Genomic DNA, 15,735 nt, shown 5'->3' with positions numbered 1-15,735 from the left:
CCTGCTCCCTTTATAAACCACAGTCTCTCTTTCCTTTTTTTGTCAATATTTAGCAGCAGATGGCAGTTTTGAGGTCACAGAACTTCTCTGATGTCATTACACATCCCAAATGGTACTACAAAATATATTAGAATATATTTTTGGGGGGCAGCTAGGTGGCATAGTGGATAAAGCACTGGACTTGGAGTCAGGAGTACCTGGGTTCAAATCTGGTCTCAGACATTTAATAATTACCTAGCTGTGTGGCCTTGGGCAAGCCGCTTAACCCCACTGCCTTGCAAAACCCTAAAAAAAAAAAAGAATATATTTTGTTCCAAGAACACTAATGAGTTTTTTTTAATGTCTAATCCCACAGTTCCCCGGAAAATTTACAACCCTCTTTGTTCTTAGATTTCCTTTATCTTTTTATTTGGGAGATGAATGTGATATTTAAATCACTTCCTTTACTAAATGAAGATTGTAACTTCTTTTGTACATTAAGGGTTTTGAAAGGTTTCATGAATGACTGAGAGGCTAAATGTTGTACCCAGGGAGTCACATAGTCAGTGTATGTCTCTCTCTCTCTCTCTCTCTCTCTCTCTCTCTCTTTCTTATCTATTAGTCTGTCTGACTGACTGTCTAGCTGTTTACGTATCGCCCTGCCTCAGAGCTTCTGAGAAGATCAAATGAGATAATTTATGCAAAAAGATTTGCAAACATTAAAGTACTATATGAAAGTTATTACAAATTTAATTATAAATATTGCTCTTATTCATGACTGAGGCCAACTCTCTATCCATTATGCCAAGACTGACTTTCTTTTTTATTCTAATACAGAATGATGATAGGAAACATTTGATAAGCAGTTTATATATTGGACTTTCATCTCTCATTTTGAGAGACAATAGGATCTTAAAGAAATAATTTAGTGTTGGAATCTAAGAGACTTTGCTTTTTGTCCCATTTCTCTTATGAATTCATTTATTTTCTCTATACTTTGGGTTTTTAGTTTTGAAAGTGAATTGAAAAGTTAATAATGCTGAGTGAAGTATTGGTATTAGGTTTTCTGATGAGTACAGTTACACTTTTAAAGCCGAAGCAATGTGCAATAGTATAAAGAATATTGTACTCCAGAGATATGGCTTTTTTGAGTATTGATTGTACTACATTCTGTGGAATTTAGACAAGTCATTTAATCTCCCCAAGACTCAAGTTATTTCTCTGTATTTTGGGGATAAAAGCTTTTACTACCTATCTCATAGAAAGGCCTTTGTATATAAAAATGTGAATTGTTGTTTCCTTAAGGAGTAAGGTCTGTATATTATCACTATATCTCATTTGAAATTATTTCATTTTCTCTCACTTCAGTGTATCTATCCTAGGTTTAATTTATGAAGGATGCTTATTTCCTGGGATTTAGGGGTACATATATACAATATAAAGAATTGTAAACTGCGTAAGCAGCACAGTATAGTGGAAGGGGCAAGGACTGTTGAGTGAGATAAATTGAACTATAATCTTCTATTTTGTGAATTAATTTTCCTATGGAACTTGGTACCTGTGCAAGAAAAATCAGTCACATATTGAAGAACAGAACTACAATTATAACCCTTCACCAAATAAGAAAAAGGCTCACTTGATAATTAAACAAAACTATAAAACTTTGGCTAATTCTTCATGACTGGCAAGAACTTCTGGCACCCTTCTCTAAAAGCACAAATGCAATGAAAATATTAATAAATATGATATTTTCTGTACAGTAATTTTTAGCTCAAGTATATCAACTGAGGATAGTCATGTGGGCAAACCCATTACATAATTACATACATTAATTCTGAACTCACTTATAGAGACTATAACTCATGCTGTAACTGGGTCACATAATTTGGCTATTTTGTTAGATGATGAGTTTCATTAGATCATTTCCACAAAAAAAAAATTTGGCATTGGGAACACTAGATTTATAGAAGCCAAAAAAGCTTTGTTTTAAGGTGCTAGAATTTCAATATAATAGTTTTTTATTCCCTACATTTTTTGAGAATAAGGTAAAACTAGGATTTCATTGAGGAATTGTAGCTAACACAAATCCTTCTCAATGCAAATTGACTACTTTGCCATAATTTGTATCTTAGAGAACTGAAGACAAATGACTTGCCTAGATACACAGCCAATACAGATAAACCACAATTAGTGAAAATAATCTCCTTAACTGGTCACATGTGCTTCAATTCACACTTCAAAATTATGATTTAGTAAAATATTGAAGTTGGTTTAAACCCAATGGAAACATGCAGAATAAACTTGAATAATAGACCTAATTTGTGTCATTAATTTTTCCACAAATTGTGACCTACCTTTAGATGTCAGCAGCAGAATCCAAACTCATTACTTCAAATTTTTGAGACTAATTCTCTATCCATTTGCACACTCCCTCTCATGGCTTTCTTTAAGAGCCACCTTCCCATCCCTCAAAATTATTAAATGGAGGAAGATGCAGATGTGACCCAAATTCTATTTTCTACAGGTTTTTCATTGCATTGAGTTTGAATTCTGGTCTAATTATAAGATTAGATTGAGGTATAAGGGGAGGAATGTCATGATTAAGTTTTGAAATATCAAGATAAAAATTCAGAAAAGAAGCCATACTAAACTGGATACTGGAATGTATCATTAATGTTCTAGTTCTTCTTATTATGTTGGGGGAATAAATAGTTATACAATACAGCAAATGATTAAATATTTTTCTTAAGTTTCTAACCTAGGTGGCCTCCTCTCACTCTCTCTCTCTCTCTGGTAGTCTGTCAACCTCCCTCCATGTCCCTTTCTCCTTCGCTTCATTTCCTAAATCCCTTCTCAAGGAGGTCATCATGATGGGTTTTATTAATCTCTTTTATTTAGGCAAACATTTTCTAAACCCATGTCGGGATTTATAGCATAGTGAAGACTGTAATATAAAGGACTGATGACTGATAGATTGAAATCTTCATGATGGCAGACAGCTCATCATATTTAAACTAGAAAACCTCTCCCCACCCCTCAGTCTATTCCCATGCTCTATAAAATCTTAGGCACATACTATTATTTTTGGCTTGTTGAATTCAATTATTTGCTGATTTGAATGAGTCTCAAAAACATTTATATAAGACATAAAGTAAAAAAGATTATGGACAGACACATACTTGTATTTTTTCTAAATTAAACATTATCTGTCCCTCTGGCATAGAAATTCATAATCTTATCACGTTTAATACTAGCAAGATTATTATTTGGAAGAAAATTAGAGTAGCCTGCCTCAGGCTCAAAGGATTAAAAATAAATAATAGTCATATAATCAGTCACCTGTTATATGTCAGGACACTATACTAAATTTCAAAGATACAAAGAAAAATAAAAATAAATCACCTATCTCTTCTGTTGTTCTTTTTCTGTCATTTAGTCATGTCGACTCTGTGGCTGACTGTCATGCCCATGTAGACCATATTGTCCATGGGGTTTTCTTGACAAAGGTACTAGAATGGTTTGCCTTTTTTCTTCTCCAGTGGATTAGGGCAAACAGCTGTTAAGTGACTTGCCCAGGGCCATACAGCTAGTAAGTATGTAAGGCCAAATTTAATCTCTTGTCTTCCTGAGTCCAGACCCAGAAAACTTACTTGACCTAGGCAAGTATGAATGCAACATGTTGTGGTAGAAAGGTGAAATGTATCATGTACAAAGTAACAGCAATATTGTTGGATGATCAATTGTGAATGACTTCACATTCCTCAGCAATTCTGTGATCCAATACAACTCTGAAGGACTTATGATGGAGATTGCTATCCATCCTTAGAGAAAGAGTTGATAGTGTCAGACTACAGATTGAAACATTTAAAAAAATTGTCTCAGTAGAAAGGGCACTGTGTTCAACACTTTTTCCTGTGTGATTTTATACAAGTAAATTAATTTCCAGAGATCTCAATTTCCTTAGTTGCAAAATGAGAAGGTTGAATTAAGTGGCCTATGAGGTCCCTTCCAGGTCTATCATTATGAATTGTGAGACTGTTATGTTATTTATAAGATTCCTGTTTCTTTTATCTCATAACCACTTGCTTGTCCTTTTTTGAAGCTATCCAATGACATCATGAATAATGTCTTGACTTGCACATAAATTGGATTTTTACTGATGCAGAATTGCATAAAATCTTCAGACTTAGTCACTGAAATCCAGTAGCAGGAAAAAAGTCAAGATAACTAGTGATGGTGGCACAGTATACAGTGAATGGTCTTGATGTCTTTGGTTCCTGACAAGCTTTAAGCACTTCTCAGCAATTTCTTCAGCTACCTTCATGGACATTGGAACAAATTGTCCTCATCCATCCATATATCCAGAAAAAATCTTCCCATACTTAGGGTAGATGTCACAACTTTGAGAACAGTTAGTTATTCTCAACTCAATATAATTCATCTGACAAGATAGTTTACCAATGTGTGACCATTGTACATAATATAGTTTCTTGGAGTTACAGATAAGAATTGGGTGAATCAAGTGGACACCAAAAGTGGATGAATAGTCATGAAAGGGTCTTGGCAAGACCTCATACCAGAAGTGCTACTTCTCCCTAAATACCCCTAGACCCCTGTGATCATTTAGAGTTATGGTATAGGCAGGATATCTGCCACTTATGCATATGACAATGTGTTGAGGGGAGAGACATAGTCTTCTTCATGGTTTTATCAAGAAAATGTTTGTCATGTCCAGGGCTTGAAAACTTCAGAGTATGTATAATGAACATTAGTAACTGACATTTCTTTAGCATTTAAAGGTTTTCAAAATACATTACATAAATTCTCATATTTGAGCTACACAACTGTCCAATAGAATAGGCCTTATAGATGGTATTATCCTTGTTTATCAGAGAATGAAATTGGGACCCTTTGGAGCTAAGTGATGATTTGCTCAGTTAAAACTGTTCATACATGTCAGAGGTGGAATTTGAACCCATATATTTTTTACTTTTCTTTGAGTTGCTATATAACACTCTACTTAATAAACCCAGTTTGAAAATAGTGTTGACTTTGCAATCAAAGGAACTATATTTGAATCCTGCTTTAAAAGATGAATTATCATGGCAAAAGGCAGAGTGTAGGTAGCAGGAGGAAAGAAGATTGCATATTTCAAGTTTAGAGGATGGCACAAAGGCAGGAAATATAAGAATATATTTGTAAGCTGATGACTGGATGAATTTGACTTGATAAAAGTTTATGTGATAGACATGTAAATGAGAGGAAAAGTTGTTATATTGGTACTAAATTATGAAAGGTCTTGATTGCCAAAAGAAAGTGTATAGTCATTTTTGGCATGTAATCAAAAGTCACTGAAGATATCTGAGCTATGATAAGAAATGAAATTTCTCACACTATAACCATGTGGAGTCACCTGTGATCCTATCTTAATGTGGTATATTTACCTTTTCATCTATCATGACAATTCAGTCATATCTGGTAACTACCATGACAGTTGACATATTTAAGAGTATACATGTGTATATGTAGAAAATATTTGTGTTTTTGTCAGATAAAAGACTTCACTGGAAGAAGGAACTTCACTTGTGGAAAGCACCTTCACCAAAATTGACTGGCAATCTGTCTGTAACTTAGAATCATAGAGGATTATCTAGCTATAGAGACAGGTGTCTTATTTTCACATGATCACAAAGTGATTACATTTCAGGTTCAGAACTAGAAGCCTGATCTTTCATTTGACTCCCAAGACCATTTCTCTATGTACTATGCCAACTTGTCTCTAAAGTGGGGAACTGTATGGGTATAGTAAGACTCTAAGGGTTCAATAATTTGTTTTTCAGGCATGTCCAAATCTTTGAGACCCTGTGAACCATATTAAAATGATATTGTCCATGGATTTTTCTTGGCAAGGATAATAGAATGGTGTGCCATTTTATTTTCCAGAGGCAAAAAGAGATTAAGTGATTTGCCCAGAGGCACCCAGCTAGTAAGGGTCTGAGGCTGGATTAGAACTCGTCTTTCTTACTCCAAGTACACAGTTTTATCCACTGAGTCATCTCATTGCCTTACCAATCTGATGCTAAGAAGATAGATAATAGCCAACCAGGATTTCTTTCCAATGGAACCATATATACTCCTAACACTCCCCTCCTTTCCCTCATCTCTAGTCCTTCTGAGTTACTCATTCAACTGTCAGGGTAGTTATGACTTTATCTGTGCCCTGGAATCAATAATAGTAGTTTCACAAGTGCTATTGGAAACTTCTACTCTCCCTTCTCCTAACGCTCTATCTTTTTCCTCCCATGACATTTTGAAGTTGCTGTAGGCCCCTCAGAAGGCAAATTATGAGTTTTGAGCAATGTCAAGTGAGTAGGAATCTTGTCCTTCATTATTTATATTTTTGGGGGGTGGAATAAGGTAATTTAAAAGTCATGGATGAACTTTCATCTGTATCTCAAATTTCATTACATTATTTTTTGCCTCAAACTAACCTTTCTTAGAAATTTTTACTTCTGTTGAAGGAACCCATGTTCAATATTCTTCCAGTTGCCTACATTCAAGTGACCATTTTTCTTCTTGAATTCTTTGGAATTGTCATGGATCACTACTGTCTTCATCACAGTAGCTGAATTTCAGAGATGATCATCAACAAAATATTGGTATTAAAGTATGCAATGTTCTCCTAGTTTTGCTCATTTCACTTTACATCAGGTCATCTAAATCTTCACTGGTTTTTCTGAAACCTTCCTGCTCATCATTTCTTTTAAAAAATGGAATCATCATAGTCATGTACCACAAATTGTTCAGCCATTACTAAATTGGTGAATTTCCCTTGATTTTCAATTATTTTCTACCAGATTAAGACCTACTATAAATATTTTTGTAAATAGATCATTTCCCCTTTTCTTAATCTCTTTAGGGTACAAAATTAGTTCTAGTATTGCTCTGTCAAAGAGTACATACAGTTTTATAACTCTTTAGACATAATTTCAAATTTTCCTACAGAAGTTGGGACAGACAACTCCACCATCTGTGCATTAGTATTCCAATTTTTCAACACTTTCCGTTTTTCTTTTCTGTCATGTAGGACTTGACAGGTGATAAGCATGAAGTAGAACCTCAGAATTGTTTTAATTTCCATTTCTCTAATTAATAGCAATTTAAAGCTCTTTTCATGTGACTCTTGATAGCTCTGATTTTTTCTTCTGAAAATTGTTTACATTCTTTGACCATTTATTACTTGGGAAATATTGTAAATTTGACTTAGTTTCCTATATTTTGGAGAATTAAGGCTTTTATCAGAGAAATGTGCTATGAAATTTCTCCCAATTTCCTGTTCTCTTTCAATATTAGCTGCATTGGTTTGGTTTGTACAAAAGTTTTTAAGTTTATGCAATTAAAATTATTTATTTTACTTCCCATGATCATCTCAATCTCCTATTTGGTCATAAGGTCATCCTTAGATTTAATTTGACAGAAACATTTTTCCAACTTCCCTTAATTTATTTATTTTATCATCCTTTATGACTTCAATTAGTTATTCATTTATTGTGAGTTGTTGGTTTATGCCTGATCTTCACCAAACTTTTTAGTTTTCTCAACAATTTTTGTCAGAGTACTCTTGCCTTAAGGCATGTATCCTTGGGTTTAATCAAAGACTATATTACTAATTATTGTGTATTATATATCTATTCCAGGCTATTAAATCATAACTCTATTTCTTGACTAGTACCAGATTGTTATGATGATTAGTGCTTTTTAATATAATTTCATAGGTGGCACTGCTAGGCCACCTTTCTTCACATTTTTTTTCAATGAATGCCTTGATATTCTTGACAAGTGTTCTTCCAGATGAATTTTATTTTTGTTTTTATAGCTCTATAAAATAATTCTTTGGTAATTTGGTTGGTATGGTACTAAATAAATGTTTACTTGAGTATAATTCTCATTTTTATTATATTGTCTCAGTCTGCAAATGAGCATTTAATATTTCTCCAATGTTTATATCTCATTTTTATGTGATAAGACTTTAGTGATTGTGTCATATAATCCTGAGTTTTTCTTGACAGGTGGACTCCCAAGTATTTTATATCCTCTATAGCTATTTTAAATGGAATTTCTCTTTCTATCTTTTGATGCTGGGTTTTATTGGTAGCATAAAGAAATGGCACAGATTTATGTAGCTTTATTTTATAACCTATAACTTTGCTAAAATTATTAATTGTTTTTATTAGTTTTTAGTTGATTCTCTAGAATTCTTTTAGCATACTATCAAATCATCTGCAAAATGTGCTAATTTTGTTTCCTCATTATATAATTTTCCTCTAATTTCTTTTTCTTGTTTTATTGCTCTAATGAGCATTTTTAGTACCATATTGAATAGTAGTTGTGATAATGGGCACCGTTGCTTTACCTCTGATCTTCTATTAAGAATTCAACTTTATCATTAATACAGACAATGTTTGGTCTTGCTTTTAGGTAAATACTACTTATTTAAAATAGGCTCCATTGATTCCTTGGCTTTTTAGTGTTTTAATAGGAATATATTTTATTAAAGATTTTCTGCATCTATAAATACAATCAAATGGTCTTTATTGTTTTGAATATTGATATGGTCATTTATGCTGATAACTTTTCTAATATTGAGCCAGTCACCCTGTTCATAATATATGATATTTGGGCTTAGTGCTGTAATCTCCTAGCTTGTATTTATTTTAATTTTTCATATTGCTATTTATTAAAGAAATTAGTGTATAGTTTTCTTTTTGCTTTTACCCTGGTTTAGGTATCATAAACATATTTGTAATTTGGTTCTCTTCTTTTTTAATTAAATTAACCAATGACATATCTTTCAAATCAATTTAACCAATGGTCAGTTTTTATGAAGGTACCATGTATTATAGCTGAATATCACATTGCTAGTATCAAAAATTGAAAGGGTGAATATACCACCAATGAATTTGAAATTAAATAAATTATTAGTTGTTTTGCCCAAACATATCACAGTAAATCTGACAAACAATAAAACAAAATAAAAAGAATGAAAATAGACAAAATGAATAATCCCATTGGAAAATAAAATGATCTGGAAACAATTCAAAGAAAGAGAATTTAAGAATTATTATACTACCCAAAATATTTTAGCTGTTTAGACTGCATTGCCTTCTTCTGAATTTGCATCTGATATCCCTGTCACCATTCTAGCTTTTTATGTTGGTTGATTTCATCTTCTTGTTGCTTGCTCATTTTCTACCCTATTTCTTGATTTTGAACTTTATGTGAAAGATAGGTTCTATTCCCCTCTTGGAGGTGGTGGGGTGGGGTGTTTCAAGCTTCAGATTTTTTTTTGTACTGCTATTTTCAGATCTGGTTCTGGGAATCTGGAATATTTTTGTGTTTCCAAGATTCTGTGATCTGGTGATATGTATAGCAACAATTCTCCTGGTCTAAACTCTGATTTTTTAAGCTCCTCAGGGTCTCTGTTCCCTTGGGAAGAGGGACATTATTGTTCCTCAGGGCCCCTAATCCCTTGTGCCCAAAAGAAAATAACTAGCTTTCATGGCTTCTTTTTTCCTCTTGACTGAAAGTGCTTGAACTATGAGTCAGAAGTGGGTATTCACAATGGAGTGGTCAAACAGTTTTTAGAATTTAATAAAGTGCTAACACTTTGGTTTTCTATTATCTCCTTCTGACCAGTCCCCAGAGCCCCTGGCTTGAAAACCCCTGAAGCTGATATTTCTGTCAACAACAGCTTGTCCCACCATTTCTTTTTCATCCACATAGATTTTGGGTCATCCCATAATAAGGTTTTTCTTTCAAACTTTATAAGTTGTCTTGTGCTTCAGCAATGTCTCAAAGATTTTTGGTTAACTCTTCCACCCCAGAATTCAAATTGAATCATTATTTTAAAGTTGTTTGGAGGGGAATGTTGAGAAGAAGTACTCAGATAAGTACTTTCTATCTTGACTCTGTCCCAGGAAATCACTTTTTCTTTCTCTTATTCCATCCTCCACATTGCTTAAATCATAGACATAGCCAGATTACTACTTAATAAAGTCCAGTGCCTCCCTATAGACTATAAGATAAAGTGTCATTTTATATTTATCTCATCTTTTAAAAAAATTATATTTTGTATAACTTTTCTACATAATTTATAGAACAGTAGAATATATAAATTGTAAATGAGTAAATAGACAAATTCTAATTATATTCTTACTGATAAAAGTGTGATTAAAAAGTTTGGAGTCTTCTGCATAATCTTGCCTCTCTGATTCATATACCTTCATTTATGACAAATATATTTGTGTTTACTAATATAAATACACACATACATAAACATATGCATTATATTCATTCATAAACTACCATCCCAATTTAAATAAATCAAATATATATGTATACATTCATGAAATAGTTTTCTGTATTCTGAAACAGCCTTGATACCATATTGATATGATACAAATATATTCATTCAATGAGTATTTTTTGAATATTTTCTTTTAAGGAATTTAATACAGTCTAAATAAGAGAACATGAATGAATAACTATTAATTCATTTTTGTACACTCATTACAATGCAAGTGAAAAATTAACATTATTTTTTCATATAACAACCTTTATAAGTTGAAAGTGTCATCCTAAAAAATAAATATTAGACAATGAGTCAACAGGGGTTTAATCTTATCTTTGCTACTAAAGGTAATGTATTTAACTCCACATGCTACTATTATCTAATTTTATCTCTTGAACTTCCCTAAGAGGGAAACAGCTATTATTATCGCTGTTTTACAGATGGTAAAACACAGTAATTTTAGGCTACCTGCCAGAGCCTTTATAGCATCAAGGCTAGGCCTATGGCTAAGGTTTCCTGTGTTCCAGGTATAATATTCTTTCCACAAAATTACTTTGCTCCTCAGCAGAAAGAAAATCATGTAAGGGCTTCAGAAATCAGGAAATAATGTCTCTATCACTTACACCTAGAAATCCTTGCACCTAGAAATGGTTAGTAATAACCAATGCAATGGCTGCTTAATAATTTTTAGAACTCTCCTCATCAAAAATATATGACTGCCATTCACAACTTATTATACATATGTGTGATAAAAACAGCATTTGAATATCATTATACAAATGGAAGTAGCAATGAAATTTTGTATTCACATAGTTCATATTGTGCTTTGATTACTTTTCAACAATTTTATTAAAAAAATGAATTTTTGCCATTAATAGAGGGAAATGTCCCTTTCTGAAGTTCTTTTCAAGAAATTAAAATATAAATATCCCATACACTAAGATGAACATTTTAGTTGGAAGATTTTTTTGAAATATATAGTATCATTCAGGAAAAATTTAAGTAAAATATCTTTTTATATATGATGAAGTACTAATTATATAAGTAGAAAAAGAGAAAATTTAGAGAATTTGCCTCATAATTTTTAAAATTACAACATTTTGAAAAATCACACAAAGGGTATTCCAAAAGCCTTAATGCAGTTTTAAGCTATTAAGGATTGAATTTGTACAGACCATATTTTTCTTTTCTTTTTTTTACAACTATTTTTGATTTTTTCTCCCATCTACATGCAAAAGAAAACTTCAACATTTATTTCCAAAAACTTAAGTTCCAAATACACTTCCTTCCTCCATCTCTCTCTCATTGAGAAAGCAAGTTACTTGGAGCATATTAAAACTGTGTAGCCATGAAAAACATTACTTCACTAGTCATGTAAAAATAAGCATAAGCCCCGCCCCCAGAAATAGAAGCCTCAAGAAAAATAAAATGGGAAAAAAGCATGCTTCAGTCTGTATTCATATACCATCTTTTGAATGGTTAGCATACTTTATAAAAAGTTCTTTAGTATTCTCTTGGATCAGGGAGTAGAACCAAGATGGCAACAGGAGAGTATGCTCTCTTAGGTGCTTTCTCTCTGTTATTTCCAAACTTATAAAATAAGGACTCTAACTGAATTTTTGAGAGACAAAACCCACAGAGGGTTCCAGTGAGGCAATTCTCCAGTCCAAGGTAACCTGGGGAAAAGCAGAAAGGCTCTTCTCCATGGTGTTAGAGGAGTGGCCACCAGAGTGAAGGAACTTCAGCCTCCTGGAGGCAGCCCCAGAGTGCCTGGGAGCCATAGCTCAAGGCAGCAGGGACAGTTTCCTTATCTACATCCCAGGGAGCACCAAACAGAACTTTGGGAATCAACTGGGGGGGGGGGGGGCTCTGCCAGAGCAAGTGCATGAAGCCCAGCCCTCAGGGCACTCAGTGAGCAGGTGGCCACCAGGACCTGGAAACAAGTGGAGCCTGTAAGCAGGAGCCACCAGGCATGAGTGCTGAGCCTAGGTAGGGGAGTGGAGAGAGAATGTGGAGGTCTGTCCTCTGTCCCTGGAACAGGACTCTTGGTCTCTGATCACATTCAGATCCTGATTGCAGTCTAGGCCCCCTATAGAACAGCAGCCCCCCCCCCCCCACCTTAGCCCCATGGCAGAGGAGTGAACTTGTGGTCATTCATAGACTAGGAGGGAAGACAGAGTCTCACACATGGAGATCCTTGTGCGGGGGGAGGTGTCCAAATAATATTCAAAATCTCAGGAATCACCCCAAAACCAGGCACAGACTGGAGAAATGAATAAGCAGAGGAAAAAGGAGGAACACCATTGAGAAATACTTTGTCTATGATCCCAAGAAGGATCAAAATACTCAATCTGAAGATGAGGAAGCACAAGCTCCTGCATCTAAAGACTCCAAATAGAAATTGAGCTCAGTCTATGACAGAGCTCAAAAAAGACTTGGAAAACCTAGTGAGGGAGATAGAAGAAAAACTGGGAAAAGAAATGAGAGAGATGCAGGAAAAAACATGAAAAAGAAGTCAGCAGCTTAGTCAAGGAGATCCAAAAACATACTGAAGAAAATAACACTTTAAAAACCAGCATAGGCCAAATGGATAAAATGTTTCAAAAAATTATTGCAGAGAAGAACGCTTTAAAAAGAAGAATTGGTTAGATGTAAAAAGAAATAAGAAAGCTCTCTGAGGAAAACAAATTCTTCAGATGTAGAATGGAACTAAAAGAGGCTGCTAACTATATGAAGAATCAAGACACAATACTTCAAAGACAAAAGAATGAAAAATTATAGGAAAATGTGAAAAATCTCATTGAAAAAACAACTGATATGGAAAACAGATTCAAGAAAGATAATTTAAAAATTATTGGAATACCTGAAAGTCATGACCAGGAAAAGAGCCTTGACATCATTTTCAAAAAATTACTACAGGAAAATTGCCCTGATATTCTAGAAGAAGAGGGCAAAATAGAAATTGAGAGTATCCACCGATCTCTCCAAGAAAGAGATCCAAAAAAAAAAAAAAAAACAACCCCCAGGAATATTACAGCCAAGTTCCAGAACTTCCAAGTCAAAGAGAATATATTTCAAGGAGCCAGAAGGACACAATTCAAATATCATGAAGATGCAGTCAGGATCATATAGGACTTAGCAGCAATTACATTAAAAGCTCGTGGGGCTTGGAATATAATATTCTAGAAGGCAAAAAAGTTCAGAATGCAATCGAAAATCAACTCCCAGAAAACTGAATGTCCTCTTCCAGGGAAAAAGATGGACTTTCAATGAACCAGAGGAATTTCAAATGTTCCTGTTGGAATGGGCTGAGCTGAACAGAAAGTATGATCTTCCAATACAAGACTCAGGTGAAACATAGAGAGTGGAGGAGAAAGGTAAAATATGAGGGACTTATTGATGATGAACTACATGTATTCCTGCATAGAAAAATGATACTGATAATACTCATATTAACCTTCCCATTTAATAGAGTAGGTAGAAGGAGCTTTTATAGATGAAGCACAGGAGAGAGAGCTATTATTTGAAGATATAATATAGGGTAAAAATGGAGTCAATGGCTAAAAGGGAAAGGTAATGGAGTAAGAGAAACGAGAGGTGGAATAGGCTAAGATATTTCACATAATAAGATTTTTTTATTACAATGAGCTATTGCGGTGATATAGAAGGGGGAATGAAGGAACCTTTGCTCTCATCAGAGGTGGCTAGGAGAGGAAACAGCATATATATATATATATATATATATACTCAATGGGATATAGACATCCAGAGTAAGAATGTGAGAAGGGGACCAGGGGAAGGGGGGGGATGTGAGTGATGGAGGAGAGGATGGCCTGTGGGGGTAGAATGGGCAGATATAACACATTTTCTTTTTTACTTCTTGCAAGGGGCTGTGATTGGATGGCCTGTCCGGGACCATAGGGCCAGGTGGCTGCTGGGCCTAAGGGGTGGTATGTGGTCTCAGGGCCTCTTGGCCCCAGAAGGGATTTGTCTGCTGTGCCACTTAGCTACCCTACAGCACATTTAAGAAGATGGACAGAGTGAGAGCAGAGAGAAAATATAGTATATGGTAGTGTGGAAGTACAAATGGAGGGAGTTGCAATCAACAATGGCAATGGTGGAAAAATATTGAAGTAGCTTTTGTGATGGACTTATCATAAAGAATGTGATCCACCCTTGACAGAGCTGTAGTAGTTGGAACACAGTCTGAAGGACATTTTTGTTATTATTTTTTTGCTGGGGGTTGCAGGGCAAATGGGGCTGGGTGGCCTGCCTCCGGGGCTTGCCTCCAGCCAAACAGCTGGGTCATTGTTGGGTGTCTGAGACTGGATTTGGACCTGGTTGCTCCTGGTTCCAGGGCCAGTGCTCTGTCTGCTGTGCCATCTGGCTGCCCCTACTATCATTATTATTCTATTTTGGGTCTTTTTTTTTTTGTTTTTTGCAGGGCAATGTGGTTGGGGTGGCTGGCCTGGGTCACACATCTAGGTGATTATTGGGTGTCTGGGGTCATATTTGGACTCGGGTGCTCCTGACACCTGGGGTGCCAGAGCCAGTGTTCCATCCACTGCACCACCTTGCTGCATCTATTATTATTATTAATTATTATTATTATTTTAATTTTTTCTCTTTCCTTTATTGCTCATGCAGGTCTCTATTTTTGGGGGGAGGGGGTATTATGTTTATTCAAACAAGAATATTTTAATAATGTATTAAAAATATCATTTGTACAAAAATAAAGATAAATAAAAAAGAATTCTCTTGTATCAAAGTACTGCTGAGAAAAGGTGGATTATTCATAGCTGATCATACTGCAATGTTGCTGTTACTTTATATCAGGTACATTTCCCATTGCATCTATTCATGTAAATTTTTTACTGAGAGCATCCTGTTCATCATTTCATATAATGCAACAGCATTTCATCTCAATCACATGGCCACAATTTGTTCAGTCATTCCCCAACCCCATCTCCTCAATCTCCAGCTCCCTAGAAGAGAACTGCTATAAATATCCATATACATATAGATTCTTTTGTTTGCTTATTTCATCTCTTTTGGAACATAGACCTAATAGTGGTGCTGGTCCAAATTGCATGGTTTTATAATCCTTTGGGCATAGTTCCAAATTGCTCTATGGAATTTTTGAATCATTTTACAACTCCTCCAACAGTTCATCAATGGCTCAAGTTCCCCACATTCCTTCCAACAACTGTCATTTTGTCCTATTAAGCAATCCAATAGGTACAAGGTAGTACCTCAGAATTTCTCCAGTCTGCATTTCTCCTTTCAATTGTGTGGTAGGACATTTCAAATACATATATTTAATATTTTAATATTACATTTTATTACAATATTTGGTATATTTCATTTCTATTATATATTTAATTTAAATAATTTAATTAATAATA

The 15,735-nt window shown here is 34.5% G+C and overlaps 1 protein-coding gene across 1 annotated transcript in view; it reads left to right on the top strand.

Annotated features, from left to right (window-relative positions):
- GABRA5 (gamma-aminobutyric acid type A receptor subunit alpha5) overlaps positions 1–15,735 on the top strand; it is a 104,139-nt gene that overhangs the window by 50,601 nt on the left and 37,803 nt on the right. The window lies entirely within an intron of this gene.

The sequence above is a fragment of the Macrotis lagotis genome, chromosome 1, assembly GCF_037893015.1.
Source record: "Macrotis lagotis isolate mMagLag1 chromosome 1, bilby.v1.9.chrom.fasta, whole genome shotgun sequence".
In the NCBI taxonomy this organism is placed as follows: Eukaryota; Metazoa; Chordata; class Mammalia; order Peramelemorphia; family Peramelidae; genus Macrotis; species Macrotis lagotis.
Note: the sequence above shows the minus strand (reverse complement) of the source record. Positions and strands in the feature narration are given on the sequence as shown.